This window comes from Taeniopygia guttata, chromosome 3 (genome assembly GCF_048771995.1).
Source record: "Taeniopygia guttata chromosome 3, bTaeGut7.mat, whole genome shotgun sequence".
In the NCBI taxonomy this organism is placed as follows: Eukaryota; Metazoa; Chordata; class Aves; order Passeriformes; family Estrildidae; genus Taeniopygia; species Taeniopygia guttata.
The window spans coordinates 73,312,956-73,320,343 of NC_133027.1; positions in this window are offsets into that span (position 1 = coordinate 73,312,956).

The window sequence follows — 7,388 nt, forward strand, 5'->3', positions numbered from 1 at the left end:
AGCCCACAAGGGTACCAGTACACCTAGAACAAGTTTCTGCTCTAAGGGCTGTTTTCCTTACCATGTACACATTCTTCGCTGCCAGAGCTGTTCCAACAAGCTCCACATCTCCTTACAACACAGAAAATTCTATCATTTAAGTTATCCTTATCTTTGTCTCCCCCTAAAATACTGAACTTTCATTCTGGATGTGTTACTAACAATTGCCTTTTTTAATGGATGGACCTTAAAAGCAACAAAATAAAATATTTAGCTATAGAAGACAATCAACGTTGTTCCAGAAACACCAGACTGCTGAAATCCAAACAGCACTAAAAGGCAGTTTTGGTAAAGATTTCATAGAAAAGCCTTAAGAAGCATGTAATCAAAACAAACATGGATTAACCAGGATAACTAGTAGCTTTTCAGTGTCCATACTCATTTGGCTCAGTCCTACATGGTTTTGTTTTTAAAAACCAAACAACCAAGCCACCAAACCACTATTACAAAGTGCTTATTTGGAGATGTCTACAGAGACATACAAGTGTGTAATGCTTGCCTGGGACAAAACTTCAGAAAAGTATTATTTTAATTCCAAAGCAGGTAATTTTGAAACATTAAGAGGTTTTGCGGGACAGAAAAATTATTGTGCAGTTCCAATATCCACCAATAATCCATAAGGATAAAAAAACAGATATATGTCCAATAAATGTTTGGAGAACACCTACTTCCAGTTCAGAGTGAGTAAGATACTGCTCTTTCCAAATTCCTTCTGAATGAAAGATATATGTATTAATCCATTAATTTATGGATTAAATGAGTATTTTACTTACAGACAATAAGCCAATTCTACAAGAAGAAATGTTTTCTTTAGCACATACTGACTACTAAAAATAGCCTGTATAATCTTCTTAGTAAGAACTCTAATCTTTATTTATAAAATGGTAAATTCTGATATTCATCCCAAGGCAGAATGGTACATAAAAATCCCATAATAACAAATAATATTAAAAAATTAGGATATGGTGTATAGGCAACAGGCCTCAGAAGTCTGTGTTCATAGCAATGTGAATTCTCTTATGCATATTGTCCACTTCACTCTGTATCATGAAGTTCATTTGCTAACTTTAGATGATTTAATTTTCTTTATGTCACGGCTTTGCAAAATCAAGGTCCCATTTCTGAATTTTCCAACTTGTCCTGCAGGCCAAATGCTAGGCACTGATTTCTTCCTTTTGGCCTTCCTGAAACAGGAAGAGGAAAAACAAAAATTAAAAGAAAAAGCAGAAACACATGTAAACACTTAATATGGTGACAAAGTCACCTATTTATGCAGGGTTTGGTATTATGGAATATCAAACCATAGCACGCAAAGACTTCAGACCATTTTTCCTTCATAGACATGCAGCATTTACCGCACATTACAGCACGATTTACATTTTTAATGGTTTAGAAACATGAAGATTTTTGGATAGAGAAGGAAGATAAGAGTACAGAGGGAACCTGCTGCACTAGGATTAAGATGTCAGCTCACTTTCAAGCCTCTGTATACTGTAGCCTGTGCTTCGCAGAAATGATTTCTTAGGGAAAATGCTCTGAACAAGTGGTGTCTCATGAGTCTGCACACAGGGATTTTCATCCCTCTGACCTCCAGCTGCAGCCTTGAGATGTACTGGGGCAGAACTGACATACTTTCAAGTAAAGCTGTGGAACTGAAGCCTCTGGAACTGCTAGGCACAGAGCAGTGTCACCTTTTTTTTTGAGGAGCTCAGCACCTGGAGAATTTTGTTGTGCTGTGATGTGCATGATTTCTGGAGTAAGACTGTGCAGTTACATAGGGGAGATAAACTGGGGAGACCATGGTAAAAACACCTCACCTCTCCTGTTCTTTCTGCTTCCTCTTCTTCTTAATAGAATCACCTTTATGTTCCTGTTTTTAAAGATGCATATTTTAATGAAAAAGGTACAAAGCATGCTGGTTAAACAACCACCTGTACAAAGAACATTCAGTAAATAGCTTTTGCTTCACAGAGCAGCAGGCACTTAAAGCAAGCTGGGAGACCTTCTGACAGAACAAGTAATGCAACACATTATGGAGCCACTGCCAAGAGTGCCCAGAGCCCTTCCTAATGCCTTATGGAAAGTACAGCCCACTCACAATCAATGTGCTGTCCTTGCCACATGCAAAAGGAGAGGCTTCCTTCTCGGGCATGTGACAGATCCCAGGGTCACAAGATGGATTTGCTACCAGGGAAGTGCATCCTGTCACCCAGCTGAGGGCAGCTGTCAAATGACAGGGTTCAGCTGTGACTGGTCATGCACTTTAAGCCACATGACAGAGGAAGAGAAGTAGGTCCTTGGGAAAGAGGGTGGCAGGAAACCGACAGAAAGAGCAATTATCAACCCTACCAGCCTGCTCCCACCTACATGGGAAGGCTCCATAGGGAAGCAGAGAGTAGGCTTAGAGCCAAATGGGCTGTGCTAGAGGATGGATGCAACAGAAGCCTCACCCTTGTTTTAAATAATGAGTAGAATCCTAGATGGAATTGTGCTGATAAAAAAGCAGTTGAAGATCTGGCTCTCTGTGGTTAGACAACATGCAACAAACTTTAATTGGGGACCATTCTGTTTTCTCTTAAGAGGAAAGGATAAAAAAAAAACCAAAAAAACCACTGCTGATTTTGTGTCATTAGTCTATCAGCCTGGAAGGGTGAGGCAGTGAAACCAACCACAACACAAGTCTAACTCTGCACCTTCATACTGCACACAACCAGCTTTTACCAATGAGATTAATCTTGTAGGAGCCAGGAAGCCAATCCACAGGGAGCAGCAGGTGTCAAGCCTGGGCACTCCTTTGCACCTGAGGCTTTATCTGTCAGGCTCTTGGGCTGGCTCCTACACGCTGCCTTTTTCTACAGAAGATTTCATACAAACCTTTTCCTTATCAGCATCTGTCGCTGCTTTTTTCTCTTTCAGCTTCTCTTGGTAAGTCCTGTAGTTCACATGTGTCTTTTTGGGGGGCTGCAAAAAAGATTGGGAAGGATACTGCTGATTAAATTTTCAAATAGGTCCAAAACATTATTCACACACTTGCACAGACAGCATTTTTCACGTGGTAGTGGCAGAACATTAGAAATCCTAATTGCCTTTTGGGTGAGAGGAATGGACTTAAGAGACATCAGGTAGTCACAAATTGTTTCTTTCTTAGTGAGAACAGCAGAGAGAGAGAATAATGTTATCAGTCCTATAAGGTTTACATACACATTCTGAGCAAAAAAACCCAAGCCACTTCCTAAAAGACACCGAAAGCATTTTTTTCTTTTATACTAGTCATGATGAACTAAAAACTTTTCTCCATCTTTATCTCGCTATGAGAATGAAGATTTAAAAAGTGAGCCCCACTCTCCAACTAATTATTTTTGAATGGCCTGATTAAAAATTAGTAATTGTTGTTTAAAATTAGTTGTTTTTCAGTCTGATCAGTCATATTTCATCTATAATACTTTCCTTATAACACAACCATACTAATTTTCCAATCATCTATAGGAAACAGACAAGACAGATCAGATGATGTAAAAGTAAGGATGAAGTGGGAGAAGGGTCAAGGCAGGGGATTTTGTGTTTTAAAATGGTAACCAAAGTCCCTCACGTTGTTAATTGCTTTTCTGCACTGTAAGAGCTGGGTGACCTCCAGCACAAAACAAGGGACAATTACCTTGGCTCCCAGCATGATAGCACGCTCCTGTTCCCAAACACGTTGCTCCTGCTTCTTGTAGCCAGTGATTCCAAACTTGTGCACTTCCAGGCGAGCCTAGAACATTGCAGAGAATTGCAGGCATTTCATAATGTCCAACCTGTTGTAAAGCAATGCCTGACAGACTGTAACGAAGTCATATGCCTGAGGAAATCCTGGCTAATACTGGAAATTGATGTGCTATTAAATAAAACTGAGTTCAGAGCTATACTGCAGAGCAGTTAACCACTGTCCAAACTAATCTCTTGATGGTGAGGGCTGTCAGGGGGACAATTTTCAATTCTCCTCATTTCACATGATGTAACACATGGAATAGATTTCCTCTGTGTAGAAAATGAGCACTTACACTGAGAAGCATGGATGGGCAGATGGTGGCTGGACTACATACATAGGTAGGGTTAACACTATATGAGCGTACCTTGGCAAAACCACTAATGAATCCATAATCTTTTTCAAATCAGTGATTAAATCCCCACCCTTCTTAGCAGTAGAGAGCTCCATGCTGAATCTCCAGAGAGAGAGTCCACTGGATCATAACACATCCCTGAGCAGCAATTAGGCACATAAAACAACTTGCACAGATCCGTAAACAAATTAGTAGCTAAGGTGGCCAATGCTAGTTATGCTCATATAAGAACAGATGAGAATAAAAAGACAAATGGAAAAAGCTCTTTGTTGTTTCAAGAACAGATGCCAACACATATTTTTTTTCCTTCCCACATGAGATGTCAGAGATTTAACACCATAGAGCTGAAAGAACTATGCTAAACATTATGGGAATTCAAGCACCTTTACGCATCCTCCTCAAATTCTCATTGGAAGATCAGAAAGAAAGGCCATGAGGTTGTAAAACACCTCTCTCCACATGGAGCAGCTGATTGCTGCCAGCCTATTCCTCCTTTGGCGTGGCATGTAGCCAGAATTACCTATTAGGAAATCCGCACCTACAGGAAAGATTTCCTATTAGGAAATCCTCACCTAGGCATTTCCCATCAGTCCCACCATAGCTTTCTGAAGCATACACATACACATAACTGTAAACTAGTGACATTAGTCTGATCCTACTGACTTACCTTTTCAAAGTTAAATTCTTGTCTGACTGCATTCTTCTCTTCATTCACTATCTGGGTCTAAAAACAAAACATTTCAAATTAATATGACAAGTAACACCAGTTTAAATGCTAACTGGGATAGCTTTTTGAAAAGCAGTGAAATGTAAAGTCAGTTGTATGGAATAATACACAGGTTTCCAGCAGCATCTTTTTCTACCTTTATTACCAGGATCTGTTAAAAGAGATAGTTTCAATGGCATGTTTCTAGGTAAGTAAGAGAAAAACTGCCACATACGAGCTATATATCACTAATATTTGCACTTCCATACCAAACAGCTAATGTAGGATAGCTCGCAATTTTTAAGTCATTTTGAGACAGTGCAGAGGTAATAGTGCATGTACTCACAGCTGGGGCAATATGTAAAATAAGCTTAATTCCTAACTGCATGGACATGTATTAGTGTCTAGTGCCAGAGAAACAGCTCCAAAGGGTGCACTGCCTGCAAACACTGTTCTGCCACTTAGTGCAGGGTGAAGAAAGGACTTGCTCAAAATGAGCTCAGTGAAAACTGTATCTTCTCTACTCCATGATTTACACAGACACCTTCCATCAGCAGTTCTAAGTTTGGAGAGGCACTCTCCAGGGGGAACATACTGTATCCTAGAAAGAAAAAGAAGCACAAAATCCTCAGGGAGAGAGTTCCATGCTTGCTTGTTACAGGAGTGTCCCATGGGACACTGTGGAGCAGTTACAAATCTCCCAGGGCTATTTTACACTGTCTGCCTTCTGATTTCAGGGAAGATGTGCTGAGCCACCTCTCTGAGTGGAAGCTCTAACCACTCCCAAGCATGCTGATGCAGGCAGGCAAATGGCCATCGTTCAAGAGATGACCCTATTCACCTTCCCCGTTTGCTCCCAAAGATACAATTCACTTAGAGGAAACAGGAGTACTACATAAGCGTTAAAGCTGAACTAAAATAGATTTCATGCATTTTTGTTTCACTCTCCAGGACCTCAGGGCACAGTGAATCACAGGTTCAGGCCCAAGGGTTACACCAGGGCTTCCCTCTGCATCCACCACAGCCAAACTCATCTCAGCTCTGCAAAGGCTTCTACAGAGAATTGCAATTTCAATCACAAAATAAAGCCAGTTATCTTCAGAACATTTTGCTAACAAGCATAACACCAGTATTTTCAGGTAAAAACACTCAAGCTATAAAAAACTTAAGAAAAATTGTAGAGGAAAACATGCTGGAAAAAGCACAAAAGTTTATGGATTCAAACAACTGCTTGAGTCTCTTAAGTCCCCAGTTCCAAGCAATCAGAACCCAATATCAGTAAGTCTCTCTGAATTCAAGACAACCCTATGTCAGCCCATCAGAGCTTATTTTAGAATGGGCTTTGGATGCTATGGCCATAAAGACAACTCAAGGAAAACAACTAGTGAAGCTATAAAATCTGGAAACCAATCAACCGCTCTGCTCAGCTTCCAGTCAAACCTATCCAGACCTCCCTGCTTAAGGAACTCAGCCACAGTTTTTGGTAGTGCAAAGCAGTTCAGCATCAACAAACCAAACCAGAAGACTGAGGTGTAATGCTGTCATGCCTTCTCCCACTGACTACCCAACACCGATCCTCCAAGAGCAAATGCTGCTTGTCAGTGGCCCAGTGCTGTTGCAATGCCAGAGAAGAGAAGTAAGTTTTGGCACCTCGCATCCACAGCTACTGACAGGAACAGAGCAGGACACAAAACTCCTGGGCATTGAAGTAACCAAAAGGTTTTGCCTTCCATCTCTTTCACTTCTTGCTGTAACATCAGGCCTGTCAGCAAATCAATTTATTTTGCTGAAATGCGCCTATTTCAAACATAGAATTCTTATCCAGAGACCTGAAATTGAAAATTGGTCTTAAGTCCTGCCCCCTCCCCTGCTTCATCCTGCCCGTTTCCAGCAGCCCCACAGGGAATCAGCAGGACCAGATGCCATCGAGCTGAGCACGCGGACCGCCAAAGCATCTGGGTTTGCAGGCAGCGGTGTCAGCACAGGGACAAACCGCGGCCCGGGGGTGCTGGCGCCGCGGCCAAGGAGCGCACCCGCCCCAGGCGCGCACCCCTCGGGAAGGGGCGGCTCGGGGCGGCGGGGCCCGGCCCTACCTGCGCTCCGCCGGCGGGCGCCGCCGAGGGGCCGCGCCGCTCCTGCCTCCTCCTCCCGCGGAACACCACGACCTCCACGGCGGGCGGGACGGCGGGCGGCGGCGGGGCAGTGCCGGCGGTGCTCAGCTCGGCCCGCAGCTCCCCGAAGAAGCCGCGGGCCCCGCGCCGCCCGCCCGCCGCCGGCTGCGGCTCCCGTGCCCCGTCTTCCTCCTCCCGTTCCTGCGCCGGCGGCGGCGCTGGTCTCGCTTCGCCGTCCTGCGCAGCGCGCCGCGCACCGCTGGGCTCCTCACCTGTGCCAAGCACATGCCGGGGTCAGCTCCGCGCCGCTCCGCTCCGGAGCGCCCACGCCCTGCCCCCTCCCCTCCATTCCCCTCCCTCCCCGGCCCCCAGGGAGGACCGCGGTGCCGGCGCAGCGCCCGTCCCGGCCCCGCGCACACACCCAGGTCGTAG